Source organism: Macrobrachium rosenbergii, chromosome 40 (genome assembly GCF_040412425.1).
Source record: "Macrobrachium rosenbergii isolate ZJJX-2024 chromosome 40, ASM4041242v1, whole genome shotgun sequence".
NCBI lineage: Eukaryota > Metazoa > Arthropoda > Malacostraca > Decapoda > Palaemonidae > Macrobrachium > Macrobrachium rosenbergii.
Genome location: NC_089780.1, coordinates 7,597,666 through 7,618,373, shown reverse-complemented (window position 1 = coordinate 7,618,373; position 20,708 = coordinate 7,597,666). Strand labels below are relative to the sequence as shown.

At 36.3% G+C, this 20,708-nt stretch overlaps 2 pseudogenes; one reads left to right on the top strand and one right to left on the bottom strand.

Moving 5' to 3' along the window:
• The window catches only part of LOC136826101 (zwei Ig domain protein zig-8-like), a 235,088-nt pseudogene that overhangs the window by 153,577 nt on the left and 60,803 nt on the right, over positions 1–20,708 (top strand).
• Positions 11,297–20,708, bottom strand: part of LOC136826099 (uncharacterized) — a 9,751-nt pseudogene continuing 339 nt past the window's right edge.

Below are 20,708 nucleotides of genomic sequence, written 5' to 3'. Positions count from 1 at the left end.
AATGGGTGAGAATTTGGGTGGATCTTGTTGAATTCATTCACTCATCCACTTGTTTCATGCATCTGCCAAAGAAGGGGTTGACGAAAAGCCTCGAGAACGGATGAGAGTTGGAGGAAGCTTGTAGAGTTCATCCACCGTTCACGTAAAAACGACCTCAAGAGGATTGGTATCTGGTTCATATCTATAAAGAATTGGTAGTTTTTGCCAAGAAAATCATTTAATTTTACTCTAATTTCCAACTAACCAAGAAATTTTATTTATATTTCAACTTGTAACATATAGATTGGCCTATTTATCATTCTTCACATAGGCCTAAAACAACCTGCTTGACAATCAAGCTCGGTCACTCTTCCAGAGTACCCAGTGGACCTTCCTTTTTCCTCCAATGACAAACCTTTCCTGCCAAGTCCAGGAACGCCAGATAATTCCAGGACATACACTGGAAGGAAAACAGTTCCAGACCCCGGAATTAAATCATGAAACCATTCGGGGGTTTGATTCGAATTCAAAAGTTAAAACGGGGCTGTCGATTTAAAGGCTGAAACTTTGCCTCAGCTTTGGAGAGCCTCTCTCCAAGCTACTGGGACATTGAGGTCCTATATGAACCAGGAAGAAGAAGAAGAAGAAGTCGGAGAGGTATCTGCGGGACGCGACAGGGTTCACTTACTATCTAAAGTTAGACTGAAATAGACCTATATTGGCTGGAGTTTTTGTTTTATCCGGTTCGTAGCTTTCTGCATGGTTGCAGCTTTTCTCTTTTCGCTTAATTTAACCCAGTTTCTTCTTCTTCCCTTCGTCAAGGGGTAGGAAAGTTCTTCATTTCTTTTAAAGACAAAAGAAATTCTCGCAAGACTCTGTACAAGGGAATTTGGTTCACTAAATCACTTTCAAAAGAACTTGCATATCCTCAGTGCATATACATATATATGCCCGTTAAAGAAGTGTGTTATATATACATACATACATACATAATACATAACACACTTCTTTAACGGGCATATATACAGCCAAATATCTACAACCACTCCTAGTACGAAACCTACCTTCATTTTGCCAGACACTGCAAAAAAATTAATTAATAATTTCCGTAGCTCTCTCCACTTTCGTACAAAGCGTTTGTCAGCTTTCCGCTGCCTCGAGAGTAACCAACATGGCTACTCGTCCATTGAAATTCTTATATTAAAAAATGAGATTTGCGAGACGGGACGCGAAATTTGAGACTGGTTTATGAGACTGGTTTGTGAGACTGGTATATCTGTGAATGATTTCAAATAGAAATTCAGGAGTTAAATGAAGAAGGTACGCGGATATGAACTGCTCCTAGCAACGGTGGCTTGTCTGGGAGATGTTGGTAAGGTGTCAATCAACCCTACAGGGAAAATTCCGACTTGAAAATGTATTTAAAGAAATTGAATGATTATGGGGGAAGAGACTAGCATCGGTAGAATGATGATGTTGACGATGAATATGATGATGATGTGATGATATGATGGTGATGAATGATATTAACGTAGATTGAATTTTGTTGGTGATAAAGAATCTTGATTGAAAAAGGTTCTGCCTTCTGAATGTTTCAGATGTGAAATTCAGCACAAAACTGATGCATATATATATATATATAATATATATATATATATATATATATATATATATATATATATATATATATGTGTGTGTGTGTGTGTGTGTGTGTGTGTGTGTGTGCGTGTGTGTGTGTAGCTCTTTTCTAAACTATAGATTCTGATTTTCTAAATAATACTGTCACTTTTAGTTTTGTGTTCCACGATATTTTAAGCTAATTCAGAACGCTCGCCTTGCCCTACCAATTCCTAATATTTCTCATTCAAAAACGAGAGAGAACGAGAGAGAGAGAGAGAGAGAGAGAGAGAGAGAGAGAGAGAGAGAGAGAGAGAGAGAGAGAGAGAGAGACGTCACGTAACTCCTATTTTACTCCCTGCATAATTCTTTTTGTATCTCTCAAGTTAATCAGATTACGTGTTCGACCTGAGCCGGACAGACAACAACAACAGTTTTTAGATAAACCATCGGTTAATTCTGTCAAAAAGCTTTGACAGATAGTTGTTTATTTTTTTTATCTTTTTATTTACTCTATTGCGATGCAAGATGGCTCCCTGGATCCCAGGACTTACGACTGACGTCAACAATAATAATAATAATAATAATAATAATAATAATAATAATAATAATAATAATAATAAATAATAATAATAATAATGGACTTGAATGAAAATAAAAGATTAATATTAGATATTTTGATATACAAAGAAAGGTTTTTCATACATTTTAAGGATTAAAGAATAATAATAATAATAATAATAATAATAATAATAATAATAATAATAATAATAATAATAATAATAATTGAATGAAAATAAAAGATTAATAAGATAATAATAATAATAATAATAATGGACTTGAATTAAAATACAAGATAATTGCTAGATATTTAGATAAACAAAATAATAATGGACTTTTAAAATATAAGATAAATGCATTTTAAAAACAAAATAAGCCTTTTCATACATTTAAAGGATTATGCAGTAAGAAAATTTAATTTAAAACTGAAAAAAATAAGAAATGTGGTTTTCAAATGGGTTTTGAAGTTAACTCCTTAACAGACAAAAAGAAACGTTATGTATGTATGTATGTATATATGTATGTATAAGGAAGTAAGCAACACAAATATACAAAGGCTTACCAATGCATAATATGAATCATGCAAGCTCTAGTGAATGACGCCCGCGCGAAAATATTTATTGATTTCGAATATGCATACCAATTCAGCAGCGTACATTCGGGCAACAGAATACGTCAGTATTGATTGCAATACCGAACTTGTTAGGAAAATAATGAATATAATGAAATCTACATATTAATACACAGGCAAGCTCCTATATCTATGCAGCAAGGTTTGTATAATCAAATATTAATCGTGAATCTATGCATATTTCTCATTTGTTCCCAGAAGGCGGGGTGATATGTTTATGCTTTTTAAATATTCAATATTTTCTTCTCGGAATTCACGAGTGGCAAGGCTAATCTAAAGTTGATCAGGAACTTATTCAAGTAATCAAGTTATTGCCTAAAGTTGTGTCATAGCTGAAACTTATAACTGTCAAGTTGGAATATGTATTTCGTCCTAATCTGAATCAACTTATATTTTTCTTAATTGATCAAATGTTATTTTTCTTTCGTTCTTTTGGTACATATAAACTTCAGAATATATTGATTTTGTTATATTTTTTTTTCTATGATTCAGACATAAGAGAAATTTATGATTAATATATAAATCTTTTGAGGTATCGAAGGGAATTCACTTCAGGAATTCTTTTAAATTTCACTGGTGAATATGATATTAATCTTTTGGTTTATCGAAGGGAATTCACTTCAGAAATTCTTTTAAATTTCACTGGTGATTATGATATTAATCGTTTGATTTATCGCAGGAAATTCACTTCAGGAACTATTTAAATTTCACTGATGATTATAATATTAATCTTTTGATTTATCGAAGGGAATTCACTACAGGAATTCTTTAAATTTCACTGATGATTATTATATTAATCTTTTGATTTATCTTCGGAAATTCACTTCAGGAAGTATTTAAATGTCAATGATGATTATTATATTAATCTCTTGATTTATCGAAGGGAATTCACTTCAGGAATTCTTTAAATTTCACTGATGATTATTATATTAATCTTTTGATTTATCTTCGGAAATTCACTTCAGGAAGTATTTAAATGTCAATGATGATTATTATATTAATCTCTTGATTTATCGAAGGGAATTCACTTCAGGAATTGTTTTAGATATCACTGATGATTATTATATTAATTAATCTTTTGATTTATCGACGAAAATCTACTTCAAGAATTCTTTTAAATTTCACTGATGATTATTATATTAATCGTTTGATTTATCGAAGGGAATTCACTTCAGGAATTCTGTAAATTTCACTGATGATTATTATATTAAAATTCGCTTCAAAAATCCAAGAATTTCCCACACTTCATTCGACAGGAGTATAAGAGTACATTTGCGTGTCGAAGGAACATGAAACTCCGAAATCCTTCAGCAAACAAAGCCAGTTCTTTCAGGACCTATAAACTGCCCACTACAGGCTATGTAAAGGCACCTTCGTCTCCTCGCCATGATATTTAAAAGCCTTCTTTTGTTAGCGGTCTTCTGGAACTCGAATCGAATCAAAGCTTCCAGACGTTCATAATGAAGTCACGTTAACCCACGAACCATTTTAACAAGTTTACATTGTTCTTTCATCTGATTACAGAGCCATTCTGTACTCGATACAGGTTACAGAGTAGCTAAGTATAGATCTTTGTAAAGAGCCTTACTCTTTAGTTGTCGTAGGGCTCCTTTGTACTTGATACAGGTTACAGAATAGCTCAATATAGATCTTATTTTTTAAGAACCTTACGCACGGGCCATTAACTCTTACCGTGCTTGCTTTTGTATCAGAAGAATTCAGGGCAAAAGTGTTACAAAGGACCCCATACTGAGCGATAAAACCGACCAATTGACCAGTTTCACATTGTTTTTCGTCTGTAATTGTTACAGGGGCCTCTGTACCCGATACAGGTTACAGTATAGCTCGGTATAGCTCTGTTGAAAGCTTATCCTTGGGCCATTAACTCCCACCGCGCTTGCTTTTGTGGAAGAAGAATTTAGGGCAGAAATGACACAAAAGACGCCATAATCCTGATCTGTGAAACTGGCACGCGGATTAGTTACCCAGAAATAGCTTAGGGTAGAATTGCGTAGCGGGCACAGGTCGATTTGTTTGATGGATTTCTCAATATCCTTTCTAAATTTGCTTTCTAATTTTGCACTCTAAATTTCCTTTCTGAATTTAATTTCTAGATTTCCTTTCTAAATTTGCTTTGTAAATTTGCTTTATAAATTTGCATTCTAAATTATCTTTGCAAATTTCCTTTCTGAATTTGCTTTCCAAGTTTGCTTTCTAAATTTACTTTCTAAATTTGCTTTCCAAATTTCCTTTCTGAATTTGCTTTGTAAATTTGCTTTCTAAATTTAATTTCTAAATTTGCTTTCCAAATTTCTTTTCTAAAATTCCTTTCTGAATTTACTTTCTAAATTTTCAACCTAAATTTCCTTTCAAAATCTCCTCCTTTTTGGCTGTGTTCATATATATATATATATATATATATATATATATATATATATATATATATATATATATATATATATATATACTGTATATATATACAGTATATATATACACATATATACATATATAACTTGGAACATGTATTCGACAACTTTCTTCTTCTCAGTGAAGGTTCGAGAGCCAGTTCCTAACTTTAAAAAGGTCCGTCTTTAACAGTTCTCGAAATTATATTCGAGGACGAACTCTTGTCTACGAGAGACGGATGATCATAATAAGATTATGCGCACGTAATGTTATATAACTCCTGCGCAAAGTTGTAATGAGAAAAGATAGAGGTAATTTGAAGTTGTCGAGCCACGGTGAACTTTTTTATGCTCGGGGAAAAAATATAAGTCTCTCTTCTCTCTCTCTCTCTCTCTCTCTCTCTCTCTCTCTCTCTCTCTCTCTCTCTCTCTCTCTCTCTCTCTCTCTCTCCATATATATATATATATATATATATATATATATATATATATATATATATATATATATATATATATATATATATATATATATATATATATATATATATATATATATATATATATATATATATATATATAAAAGCTTTTCCTATGCCTTCCACTCAAAAATAACTTTAGTGTTATCTGTGCATTTTTACACAATTATTTTTATATCTGTCATCGCAAAATAAAGAAACTTTGATAAATAAATCCAATTAACTCACGTAACCAATAAAAAAACCCAAAATTCATTTTCAAAAAGTCTACAAAAAAAAATACCACGAAACAAAAGCACAGAACAAAAAAAACTCACTAATCGAACACAAACAAACTCCTTCCTGAAGCTGTTTCAACCCTGCATGTTAAACTTGCATCCACAAGAGGCTGTGTATCTAATCAGGGATGCTGGGGAGAGAGAGAGAGAGAGAGAGAGAGAGAGAGAGAGAGAGAGAGAGAGAGAGAGAGAGAGAGGAGTTTGAGACGAGTTTGAGCTGTCAACTCGTGATGAGATTTTGACCCTTTCTGGCGAAAGTGGTTTGTTTACCTTTGATGGTCAGCTCTTCTTCTTCTTGTGATCTCTTTACTAGGTCATTGCTTGAATAAAAATGATATTTCAGGTTTCTTTGTAACTGTAAGAACCAGTGTTACTAGATACAACGTTTCTTGTATCTCTATTGAAATACAAATGAGTGACACTTTAGGTTTCATTGTAACTACAGTAATTATTATTATTATTATTATTATTATTATTATTATTATTATTATTATTATTATTATTATTATTATTATTATTATTCGGAAGATGAACCCCATTCGTATGGAACAAGCCCACCACAGGGGCCACTGACTTGAAATTCAAGCTTCCAAAGAATATGGTGCTCAATAGCAAGTAACAGAAGGTAGATGCAATGAAAAATGGAGATATCACTTAATAAAAAGAAAAAATAAAGTAATAAATGAATAAACAGATAAAGACGTATTAAGATACCAAGAGAATAGCATTAGGGTCGTTATGCGTTGGATGTTGTTAATATGATTTATCCAGACGCCCTCGTGGAGGACAATGTAATTCACACTACAGTAATTTGTTTTAAATACTGGTTATTTTATACCATTTTTCCCCACGTGAGTTTACGTCATATTGCTGAGTCATTTCATGGGTAAGAGACAGCCGGTGATAAATTAGGAAATAGAGTGAAAAAGGAGGAAAATGGAGAAAATGAAACTAAAAGAGGTAAAAAAATGGGAAGCACAGGGTTGATTAATGAGAAAAGTTGCATGTGCAATGTTGTTGCTTGGTTTATATATATATATATATATATATATATATATATATATATATATATATATATATATATATATATATATATATATATATATTATATATATATATATATATATATATTATGTTTTTGTAACTGTAGGGTAATAATATTTATATTTTTGTTTATACAATCAGCTTTATTGTGGTGAGGTGGCTTAATAAAATAATTCGAGGATTCTTAGTGTCAGAAGAAAATCTACGATTAACGTAATTTATTTAAAATATTATAATATATATATACATATATATGTGTATAATGTAATTATCTTAATATTTTAAATAAATTACATTAACCAAATATTCTGTTTTGATACCATATATTCTGAAATTTCAAAAAAAACACACACACACAAAATAATGCTAATTGCAACAACAAAAATTGAAGCATTTTCCCCCGCAGTTATAAAAAACGAAACATAATTCACTCACCTGGACCTCTGAGAACCATAGGTCTGAAAAAAAAATCTTCTCCAAAAAAAAAAAACCTTCTCTAATTAGCAGCATCTTGCACCTTTCTAGATGAACAAACTTCGGGCGTGTTTTTTGACGGGGCAGTTTTTCACCGTTGTTTTTAATTATGTCTTCATAATGAAGCTCACTCCTCTTCCTGATTCAAGGCAGTCTTTCCACGCCTTCATTTTTCATGTAACTTTGTAAACAAAGATTTTCTTCTCAGAATACGTAGATCTATTTTTCGTGGACAGAGTATTAGGCCAGGTGTTAATTAGGTCACACCTTGATTACCTGGGTTCTCGCCAGCTCGGGGTGATAATTAGGTGTTTAATATTCATGAGTTATGCTTAATTCTGGTATAGTAGTCTGCAGTTATTCACATTCGTCTGTATAATAATAATAATAATAATAATAATAATAATAATAATAATAATAATAATAATAATAATAATAATCTGCAGTTATTCAAATTCGTCTGTATAATAATAATAATAATAATAATAATAATAATAATAATAATAATAATAATAATAATAATAATAATAATAATAATAACAAAGGTTGCATAAATATTCATGGAGTCTGTTTAGTTCTGATTAATTTAATAGTTTACAGTTCTTCTCTTTCGTCTGTTAATAATAATAATAATAATAATAATAATAATAATAATAATAATAATAATAATAATAATAATAATAATAATAATGATCTGAGATTTCTGTGAATATTTGAGCTTCTTTCTGTCATTCTAAACAGCTGTGGGGCGTCATGAGTTCATCCTGCAATTTGAAGCTCGTGTTCCAACCAGTGACAGCTCGATGTTCAGACGTAAACATTATTAATACCTAGATGTTGTGACGCCGGTTTTAGTAACCATAAATCAGTAAACGAAGGCTACTCTGCACTCACCTTTAAGCACATATCCCGATTCTTGGGTTCGTCATGTACAGAAGTCAAAACCAAAAGGAAAAAATGACATTAGCTCACTCTTTGCCAGAAGTTCGTTTGTCATCACACTGATTCCAGGTCACAGTAAAAATGATTTCATTCTGAGCAACAAGAACCAAAAAGAAATACAGAATCCCGTGGCTTTATTCCTTTAGGAATTTGTCTGGAGTTTTACCAGAGGGTCTTGCTGGACTAGAACCCTCCCTCTACCTCCCCTCTCCCTCTCCCCCCACCAGAACCCAGCTGAATGCCATGGTAAGGAAATGGTGACATCAACCAAACTTTAATCTCCAGTCGTGTTTCTTGATCCCTGGTTCTAACTTATTTTATTCCCCGGGGCGATTCAAAACTACAAACTTTCTCACTGAAGCGAGCCATTCTGTCCAATCAGGCGTCAGTATCTCGATGCAGGAGGGAGACAGAGAGACCGCGGGGTGGGGGGGGGCAAATAGACAGATACGGAGATAGATGGAATTTCGAACATGCCTGAGAAAAATAGACAGACAGATAAAGAGTCAGAGAGATAGAGCAATGTTCGAAAATGCCAGTTTAACTTACACATGACCATGTGGATAAACTTTGCGCCAATACATCGATGCAAGAGAGAGAGAGAGAGAGAGAGAGAGAGACAGACAGACAGACAGAAAAACACACAGGCAGTCAGAGAGACAGAGAGAGAGAGACGTCCAGGCATTCCTGCATAGCTAACAAATGAGCAGACTTGTGAACAAGTCTTACGAGACTGAAAATTAGGTAAATCTAAGCTTGTTTATCAGTGGTGTAATCATTGATTCCAGAATTCCTTCGACACCAGAAGTTGAAGAAGAGTTGAATTACCAACAGCTCTATGAAATTCGTTAAGCCTCGCTCAGAAAACAACGAAAATATCATTTTAAAAAATAACGAAAAACAAAAAGAAATGCGAGCACCCACTTTACATCAGCCTGTTCCTACTAAGTTCAGCTTTAATATGATCAGGTTCGACCACAGAGTCTCAAGACAAAAAAACTGGAAATATGTGGCTACTTTCTTTTTTCTCTCTCTTTCTTTCTTTCTTTTTTTTTTTTTTTTTTTTTTGCTTTCTTGGGTTCTAAAGTGACTCGCTCAGAATTTGAAGGAAATTGAATTTCTGAAATAAGCTGGTTTTTTTATGCTTTCAGTTGCATGTTTGTGTGAGTATGTGTGTATGTAAGGAAGGAGTGAGTTGCAGAAATAAGTTGTTGTAAAGTTGTAGGTTGTTAGTTATAATTTGGTTTTAGTCTACAACTTTGAGGTAGATTTGTATGTTTGTATATATATATATATATATATATATATATATATATATATATATATATATATATATATATATATACTATATCTATGTGTATGTCCGCACGTATATACAAATGTATGTATTTCCGTGCAATGACCCACACAGATCACACACATACACACGCGAATGTACGTATTCCAGAACGCGTCTCCACCGGCACGGATAATCCACCTAACGTATCTATACGCCAACTCGCACAAAAAGGCGATTTTAATTGGTGAATTATACTCACAGTAGCAAGAGCCAGGTAATTAACATTAACAAACGCTAAATAAACCAGTCCTTTTATTAGCGGAAGTTGGCATGCTTCTGCTAATGTTTAATTAGGAAAATTAGCTAATCAAATTGACTTACTGGTACGTAAATGGATGTGCGATTGGTCTCATTACAAAGATGGACTGTAGAGTAATACTAATCTCAGTCGCATGGGATTTGATGATGGGGATTACTGGTGGATTTCGTTTGTCGTTGCAGCTCAACGTCGTCTTTTTGGTAATTGTTTCGTGACTTCATTTGTTGACAGTGACCTTGTCTGACACAGGTATCTAGGTTGGGTAAGGTCAAGGCGAAAATGTTTTGTTTGGATGTGTTGCAGGAATGACCTCGCCGCGCGGGGAAAGGTTGTGGCCTTATCTTAAAAACTTGATGACCTGAGGTCAGGTAGGTGAACTTTTTTATTATAGAAATAATGACCTGAGGTCGTAGGTTAACCTTTCTTAGAGGAACAATGACCTAATGTCAATTGGTTTAACTTTTCTTATAAAAAACAACCTGATGTCACAGGTTAACCTTTCTTAGAGGAACAGTGACCTATGGTCAATAAGGTAAAACTTTTCTTATAAAAGTGATGACCTGAGGTCATAGGTTAACCTTCTCTTAGAAACTTAGTGACCTGAGGTCTAATAGGTTAAACTTTTCTCATAGAAATAATGACCTGAGGTCATAAGGTAACCTTTTCTTTGAGGAATAATGACCTAAGGTCAAATAAGTTGAACTTTTCTTATAAAAATAATCACCTGAGGTCATATGTTAACCTTTTCTTAGAGGAACGATGACCTGATGCCATAGGTTAATCTTTTTTTAGAGGAATAGTAACCTAAGGTTATAGGTTAACCTTTGCTTAGAGGAAAAATGACCTAGGGTCAAATAGGTTAACCCTTTCTTAGATGAATGATGACCTAAGGTTATAGGTTAACCTTTTCTTAGATGAATAATGACCTAAGGTTACAGGTTAACCTTTTTTTTCATGAATTATGACCTGAGGTCAAAAAGGTTAACCTTTCCTGCAAGGATTAATGACCTAGGGTCAAATAGGTTAACCTTTTCTGAAAAGATTAATGACCTAGGGTCAAATAGGTTAACCTTTTCTGAAAAGATTAATGACCTAGGGTCAAATAAGTTTATCTTTTCATAGAAGAATAATGACCTTAGGTCTGACAGGTTGACCATTTCTTAAATGATTTGTGACCTGATACCAAACAGGTTTATACACTGAATGAATATCTGATTATTTTTACTCTTCGTGCTACGAAAACAACGAAAGGTTGGACAATTAAAAGACCAATTTTTTTTTTGTTTTTCGTAGACAAGTTTATTCTACAAAAATATTAAGGATTGTTTTGTTTGTTTGTTTTGTTTTTTATCTCCCTTATACACGCAATTCGTATACACACACATAAAACTATCTTAAATGACATCTGAGACGAATGTAAGACGGCCAAGGAACATGAACACACACATCATGCAGACGACAATTCCAGTGGTGGTGGTGATGATGATAATGAGGGGAGCGCTCGCGGCGCGAGAGGAGACCACGCCCTCTCCCTCCTGAAGAAGGAGGGGGAGGACCAACAACTCCCGCCGGAGGCGCTGAAGGAAAAACTTAACGGGGCGAAGTAGAAGAAGATCCAGCACTTTGCGCCCTATGTCGAAGACGCCCTTGGGATAACGGAGGAAGAAGGCGCAGTAGGAGGGGGTGGAGGAGGAGGAGGAGGACTGCTTCTTCTTCTGCTGCTGCTGCTGCTGCCCTTCGTCGCAGAGGTCTCCGTCCGCGCAGGCGAACAAAAGTGCCGTGAACAGCAGGACAAACAAGGCGCCCTTCGCAGGGCACGTCACGGCGCTGAAGTAACTCATTCCTAAAAACACGCCGGAGGGGAAGAAGTGAGTCAATATTGGCTGGAGGTGTCCCGCAGGGTATGATGAGAGGAGTTGCCCCATCAGTAGGGTCGTGCCCAGAAGGACAGTCGACGTCTGGGATCGAAGGGATGGGCAGTGGTTGCCCTGTTGCATGGCGGCTTGGCGCTCGTCTGGAAGGGAAGAGGAATTGTGGGTAATGGCATCTAAGATCTGAATTGAATTGTATGAACAAGAAAATAAGATTTTTTTTTTTTAATAAATAGCTTTATCGTATTTTAACCAGTCCTACTATATTCTGACAAGGATTATTATTATTTATTATTATTATTATTATTATTATTATTATTATTATTATTATTATTATTATTATTATTATTATTATTATTATTATTATTACCACTACCGATAATTGTTCAATTCCTAATTCATCTATAAACAATATCATCAGTACTTTTGAGTAAAAGTCCATCGAATACTTTTAAATAATTATAGAAAATATTTCAGCACATAAATCCTTTAATGTTAAATCTGTCTTAAAATTACCCATAACCTTGTCTAATTCATTAACTAGACTTATCTGCATCTGAAGTGCAATTAACAAATTACCATAGCAATATTAAACCATTTAACAAAAGCAAAATAATCTAAGTAAATACTAAAACACCATTAAAATCACTTTCATTTCATATCACTAACCCACAATAACATTGAGTATCAGAGAAGCAGGTTCTCCCCCTGCGGGAGAACAGGTGTAATTTGACGAGTCCTCGGGCAGGGCGTTGTTCAGGAGCAGGTGGCTGACGCCCCCGGCCTCCGTCTGCACCTGGATCCGCCCCCGCTGTTTTCGTACTCCACAAGGCGTTCCCCTTTGTACCAGAGGATGAATCCTTTTTGCAGAGGGCGCGGGAAGAAAGAGAAAGTGAGAGGGAGTCATTATATGTTGTGGTTTTGAGGCGTGAAGCCTTGAAAAAAAAAACATTCATGCAGGTCTAGTAACTGGAAACAAAGTGCCTTGGAATACACCACAAGATGCATAAATATAGTATATATAATTCTCTAGTTTTGGCGTAAGAAGCTTTGGAAAAATATTCATGTCTAGGAACTAGAAACAAAGTTCCTTGGAATACACCACAAGATACATAAATATAATAAATATCTCTCTAGTTTTGACGTAAGCAGCCTTGAAAAATATACATGCCTACTGACTGGAAACAAGGTACCTCCGAATATTCCAAAAAACACGTAAATATGTTGTGGTTTTTAAAAGCCTTGAAAAACACACATTCAGTTCTATAGTAACTAGAAACAACAGATCAAGAGTGTCTGGTCATATACCAAGATTCGCAAGCCTTTGCGTTGAGAGCAACAAATCTGTTCCCACAAGTAGAGCAAACAGCTTTTTCTATTTCATAAACTGACATCATTCTCCACCATAATGTCACAAATATCAGTTCTCGTAACTGAGAAATACAAGGAGCATTCTTAGTGATAACAAATACAGTGATTCATCGGAGAAAGGGAGATTTAAATATCGTATTTTATCTCTTCATTTCGCGTCCTTCTGACGAGAAGGCGAAGCAGTGCATGGACCCATCGCCAGCAATATATTAGAAATTAAATGAACTGCAATGAAATCGTAGCGAGGAAATGATTGCTAATAATTTGTTTATGACATTCTCATTACCCTGAAATATTGCCTGCTTGGATTTTTTTCCTTTTTTTTTTTTTTTTTTTTTTGCATGGAAGTCAATTTTCTCAACAGGATACGATATTCTTATAATGATCTCACGTCCCGTTTCAATGTAGGATTATTTTCCAGTTTCTATTTGCTTTAATGTGCGACTGTTTTTCCGTTCTAAAATCTGTTTTTTAATTTTGATTATTTTCCATTTTCAAGTTGCGTTTTAGTATACGATTATTTTGCATTTTCAGTGAATAGCGTTAAGTTAGAAATTTCATCACATTTCCAGAATTTTTTATTTCATTTGTATCTCGTGTCATTATGGAATACGAAACCATGCAATTCATAAAATAAAATTGCTAGAATTGGAATAAAACTGTGAAATATTATTGAGAAAATGAAAATTCCTAGTGCTTTGGAAAAGGTGTATAATCTTATATCATCATTAAAATTAAGAAGCATTCAATTCTGGAAATGAAAACATGTATAAAACTGACACCAAAAAAGAAATAAATTCCCAGCATAGTGAACAAGATGTATTTCAGTCTCAGACAGAAAAAAAATTATACACCAACAAAAACTTAAAAAATAAATTCCCAGCATAGTGAACAAGATGTATTTCAATCTCAGATAAAAAAATTTATGCACTAAAAAAAATTCTAAATAAATTCCCAGCACTGTGACCAGTATCTCCAATGCCAGAAAAAATTTATACACAAAAAAAAATTTCAAATAAATTCCCAGCATTGTGAACAAAATGTATTTCAATCTCAGACAAAAAAAAAAGTATGCACCAACAAAATAACGTAAAAAAATAAATTCCCAGCATTGTGAACAAGATATATCTCCAATGCCACAAAAAAAAAATGTACCACAACAAAAATAATTTTAAAATAAATTCCCAGCGCTGTGAACAAGATGTATTTCACCCCCTGACGAGAGGAACCGAAGTCTGGACTGACCTCGGCATTATGCTCAATTCTCAGAACGGAGACGGGGCTCTTAAAATCACAGAAGGATTCTTTTGACTATTTACCTGGACTGAGGGCGCCATGGTTGACTCTACAGGACAATTTCACGGGGTTTCCGGCCTTAACGAACAGCTCTCGACGGCTCAGAATCTCTGCTTTCATTTCTTCGGAGGAGGAGGAGGGAAGAAAGAATTATGTTTAACCTTTTGGTGAGGAATGCGATTGCGGGCGTGTGATTATTAACATGACTCGGAGATAAGTGCCCATGAATTTAAGCATATGCAGACACACATATTAAATTAATACTAAATTATTTCACCCACAACTCACTAAGACAAAAAAAAAATCCACGAATCCCAAAAAATCCCGAGGTTTAACTTCGAGACACAAATTTCCAAATGAATCAAGCTGTCCAGTCAAAGGATTTAATCAGGAGCGAAGTATCACTAGGCTAATCCGAGAAAGGACCAGTCTGGGATTTACGCCGAAGTCCCCAGTTTCTCTCTCTCTCTCTCTCTCTCTCTCACACACACACACACACACACACACACACACACACACACACACTTCCTGTGCACATGTAATGTCATAAGAATTAGTAGACTTTCTTAGGAATTCCAGTTATCAGTAATATTACTCTTTTATATAATACTCTCTCTCTCTCTCTCTCTCTCTCTCTCTCTCTCTCTCTCTCTCTCTCTCTCTCTCTCACACACACACACTTCCTTTGCACTGTAATGTCACAATAATTAGTATATTTTTATTGTAATTCCAATTCTCAGTAATATTACTCTTCCATGTATTTCTCTCTCTCTCTCTCTCTCTCTCTCTCTCTCTCTCTCTCTCTCTCTCTCTCTCTCACACAAATAAAATCTGACACATTAGCAATTTGACAAATATCTCTGTTGGCTGATGTATTAAAGTCTCTCTCTCTCTCTCTCTCTCTCTCTCTCTCTCTCTCTCTCTCGGAAAGAGAAAAATGAGAAGAAGAGGAAGAAAACAAGGAGAAAAAAAAAGGTTCTCTGGCTGTTAGGAAAGGAGGGAAAGGTCCCAACTTTTCCTCCCAAGAGTCAATTGGGTGATAGCGAGGCAATCTCTCTTGCAAACTATTTTAAGAGACTCTACAGGAAGACAAGATAGGATTCTACCGGGGATAAAGGAATTTTATGGTGCCAAAAAGTGTGGCGAGGAACGGACAAAAAGCTGAAGGGGTCTCTCTCTCTCTCTCTCTCTCTCTCTCTCTCTCTCTCTCTCTCTCTCTCTCTTACTGATACGTACGTCTTATCTCTTTAGGTATTTCATGACGATGTATTTTTCGTGTGGACATAAAAATACAGGAATGATGACAAGGACATGAGCTCTCTCTCTCTCTCTCTCTCTCTCTCTCTCTCTCTCTCTCTCTCTCTCTCTCTCTCTCTCTCTCTCTCTCTCCTTACTGATGCATACCTCTTATCTCTTTAGCTATTTCTTAAGGCAATGTATTTTCCATGTAAACAAAAAACAAGAATAATGACAAAGGAATAATCCTTCTCTCTCTCTCTCTCTCTCTCTCTCTCTCTCTCTCTCTCTCTCTCTCTCTCTCTCTTTCCTTCACAAACAGTCATTCATAGCTTTAATTTGCTGGCACTAAAAGAAATTAGCAACCTGAAAAAACAGCAATTCTATCTTCATGTGTAAGATAAAAATTAAAAGTTATGATACCCAGTTATCATTTTTATTGTCATTCAGAAGATGAACCCTATCCATATAGAACAAGCCCACCAAAGGGCCCACTGACATGAAATTCAAGCTTCCAAAGAATATTATTTTGTATAAGACGAGGTAAAGGGGAACACAGAATGAAGAGAAAAAGAAGAGACCCAATTAAACTTCCCGTTTATATTTTGGATTTGATGAAGATAATTCTAAACCGAAAAACCTTCACTTACTAACGACCCTCAGCGTCACAGCTTGCGTGATTCTGGGCTCGGTGTTAATCTGGCAGATGTACGTCCCGGCGTCCTGCGGTTTCGTGTACTTGATCTGCAACGTGTAATCCTCGGGCTCCCAGACCCCATCAATGTAATTGGGAGCCAGCTTCAGGTTTTTCGAGTCGGAAGCCACGGAGATCGGCCCTTGCGGGTAGATGGCAATGGGGTTGGTTTCCTTCCTCAGCGCCTCGTTCTGTTCTTTGGGCTGGCCCCTCGTGGAGGATGGAAGTGCCCCAGAGATTGCAGGGACTGCAGAGACTGGAGCTGGGTGTAACCCTGGTTGTTGTTGTGGCTCTGCAGGGGCAGGAGGGCCTTTTTGGACCTCCTTTGGCCCCCGGGGGACGAGGAGTCATAATAATCGTTCTGGGGAGCCAGGACCTCCCACTGGAGATCTTCTTTGAACCAGTAGTTCTTCTTCTGCCTCTTGTAGTTGTAGTGATGTATGCTTCTCCGGCCCCGTCTGGTCTTCTTCTTGTCCCTGGGGGACAGGCGGCTTCCAGGGGCCTCTTCCCCCGCTCTGCTGGCCCCTGCCTGGTCCGGCAGTGCTGCAGAGTCTCTCGGCATGATGCCAGCCACGAAGGTCTCTGGCAACTCCCCAACCTCTTCTTCTTCTTCTTCATTTTCGAGTTGCGAACCAAACAAGATGGACGACCTCGCCTTCAGCTTCCGAGTGCCGACGGCAGGATACCCATCTGCCTCGCTGGTTGTCCCTTTAGACACGTGGCTTTGGAGGTGCCCTGGGAGGACGAGGTCCCTCGGCCTCCGGAGTTTAAATCTCGTCCCCGGAAGGACTGATATCCTCAGGTCTGTGGAGAAGGTGTGGCGTCCCGTAGATAGGACCTGTAGGTCCCTTTGGCGGATCCAGGATACCTGAGGAGAAGAAAGGGCTGGTGAGAGTAGGGTTTGAATATGAAAGGATATTCATGTTTCATCCTTTTGGTAATATCCTACGGGATAAGGATCAACAATCCTTGCTTTACAAGGTTATACATCTCTCTCTCTCTCTCTCTCTCTCTCTCTCTCTCTCTCTCTCTCTCTCTCTCTCTCTCTCTCTCTCTCTCTCTCATGGTAGTGAAGTTTACTGCATAGTTTAGAGAAGGTGACCTCAATACAATATTCAGTACAACATTCATCCTCTTCTCTTCTCTCTCTCTCTCTCTCTCTCTCTCTCTCTCTCTCTCTCTCTTCTCCCTCCCCTCCCCACCCCCTTTGCTGGTAACCGAGAATGATCCGAGTCTTTCTCGCTATTGAGAGAGGTAACTTTTAACTTGCATTCTTTTCCAAAGTTTTGTCAATTGTTCCTTTCATAGTTTTCAGGTCACAGTTGTTTTCTTTGTAGCTTTTTTTTTTTTGCTTTTAAGTCCGTTGTTTATTTTTTTTTTTTACCTTGGTGGACGATTTAATTGAGCTTTGCTTTTATTATACTTACACACACACACACACACACACACACATATATATATATAGAGAGAGAGAGAGAGCTGTTAATCAGCTCAGTGGTCTGGTAAAACTAAGGTATACTTAACATATATATATATATATATATATATATATATATATATATATATATATATATATATATATATATATATATATATATATATATATATATGGCTTTTTGTTATTTCGTAAGAAATCACATTATTATTACGAATGATTCTGTAATGATTTTAGCCCTTGAAATATTTGATAAGCACTTTGATATCCTTCATCTCTCTCTCTCTCTCTCTCTCTCTCTCTCTCTCTCTCTCTCTCTCTCTATACCCTACTCATCCCAACAGTGCTCCATCACAGCAAGATACACCAGCCATCTCCAATACTTTCTCCAGTCTTAAGACCCAGCAATCCATTACGTCATGTCTGAAGGCACTAAACCTCCCATCTTGAAGACAACAAAAAACGTAACTTTCTCAGGTAAACTCTGTTTATGCATAACTGGGTCATGAAAGCAGGAATAATGGAGGGGGGAGAAGGAGAGGGGCTACTGGAAGGGGGATGGGGGGGAAGAAGGGGTGGAATGCAAGGCAAGTTTCAAGTCTAAATCGTGACTGAGGGCCCATAACTCAGAGGGCCCGAGCGTGACTGCTTTCAAGGGAAACGGCTTCTGAGAGTCATGCGGCTGGAGAGGCGTGGCGTTGCTAGCGACAGGCATCCGGCCAGCTACCCAGGCATGTATACGTGTTTCCAGTCAGTGTCTACGCGGGTGTTTTTGTTTATATAATCGGTCGTGATTTGGTGATCAGGGCTGTAGATGGCAGGAGGATTTACTGTTCTCGTTTGGTGTAATGTTGCATCTTGTTAAAACGCTTTGTTTTACTTCTCGTTTATTTAGTTTATCATTTGGTGGTTAGGACTGCAGGTGGCGGCAGTTGCTGTAAGGTTTCATCTTTTTAAAACACTTCGTTTTACTTTGTATCCTTCTAGTTAATCATTTCATTGTTTTCTTTTCGTCGCCAGGCTTGTCAGAGCTTTCAGGGTATGCGACGAAAAACTTGTTCTTGTTAATCTTCTTCTTCTTCTTCTTCTTCTTCTTCTTCTTCTTCTTCTTCTTCTTCTTCTTCTTCTTCTTCTTCTTCTTCTCCCCTTCAAAAGCGGACACAACCCCTACACAACCTCTTCTCGCAAACTCACATTAATTAAATCGACAAAATCGACGAACTATTATCAGTTCAGCCACGCCTCCCTTCGAAAAAAAACCCCAGGTTTATGACGTCACTGCGCAGATCCGCCGCGCAGATCTGGAAACCAAATTACCCAGAATCCAGGTGTATTATTACCTGACTTTTCTCTCTCATACAAAGGTCTTGGCCTGAAGGGATTGTTGCTAAAGAGGGGAGAACGTAAAGGAGAGACATTTGACCCTGAAGAATGTATTGGATATCCTTTTCTATCAAGTAAGGATATTAAAGGATTCAAGGACACGTGTGACGTATGTAGGTATGATTTTTATCCCTTTGCCAAATCTTGACAGACAGAAAATCGACTTTGAAGTGATTTTATGAGATTTAGGCTGTCGTGCCAAGCACTGGGGCACTTTCGGCCATTCACTGCTTCTTGAGATAGTGAAAAGATGGAGTTAGAGTGGTTGAACAGCGAGATAAAGAGATGAGGAAAGCAAAGGAGACGAAATTCAAGGATCTAAAAGTGAAACTGGGAGAAAATCTTTGAGTTTCACTAAGAAGTAATCGTAGGAGAGTTTGGACAGCTAGACTGGAAAAAGGAAGCAGGAATGGAGGTAAAGTAAAAGGCTTGAAATGAGTAGGTGCAGCTAGGGGCCGAAGGGACACTGTAAACACCCTTTAGTAATGCCTACAGTACACCACGTGAGCTTCGATGCTTTTAAAGAGAAATGAAGGTAACTAGACCATAAAAAGATAAATACTTGACAGGGGTTAAATCTTAAGCATATAACGCCACTGTTATTATAACAATATTTATGAGAAAATAAAGTTAGCTGGCCCAAAAAAAGACAAATACTGGACTGGCGTTAATTCTTAAGCTTACTGGTTCCACTGTCATGATAACATTTTGCAAATTAAGTTTCGTGTAGTTTTGAAATAAGTATGAATTTTGACTTACCCTTTTCCCCGAAAGGTGTTTAACAGTGCACGGAAGTCTACTCGTCTGTCCAACATATGCTGTTATGTTGAGGTCCTTGGCCTTCTCCCCAAATTCTGGTTTCACTACTGGAAAACAAAACGTCAGAATTCATTGATAAACACTGGAAAATCACTCAGAATTTATTGATGATGATCATAGAATTCGGAAAACTTACTGTCAGGCTAGGCATTAATTTTTATCTTTATTCAAAACCCTTTCTCTTTTTCCGACAAGATTTCATCCAAATGGTATTCATAAATAAGCGTTTGTAAATCATTCATATTTCATTGATGACGAGCACAAAATCTAGGAATGCTTCTTCCGCCCTAGGCATTAGATTTTATGTTTATTCATAATCCTCTTTTCCAGACGAAAGATTCCATCCAAATAGTATTTTAATGGCGTGCTTTCTGGTCAAGAGGCTGAAAATATGTGTACATCTTTTGCTGTAGTACTAAGCTTCATGATTCAACCTACACTTTTCCTCAGTAAACAAAGATTTAGTAATTTCAAATTATTTGGCAGATTAAATTTGCTTTTCTTTTCAATAATATACTACCTGAAATTTGTAGATATCTAAACAGACTAACATCATTCGAAAACCACACTAAAATTAAGCACAAAGTCAAGGTTATAT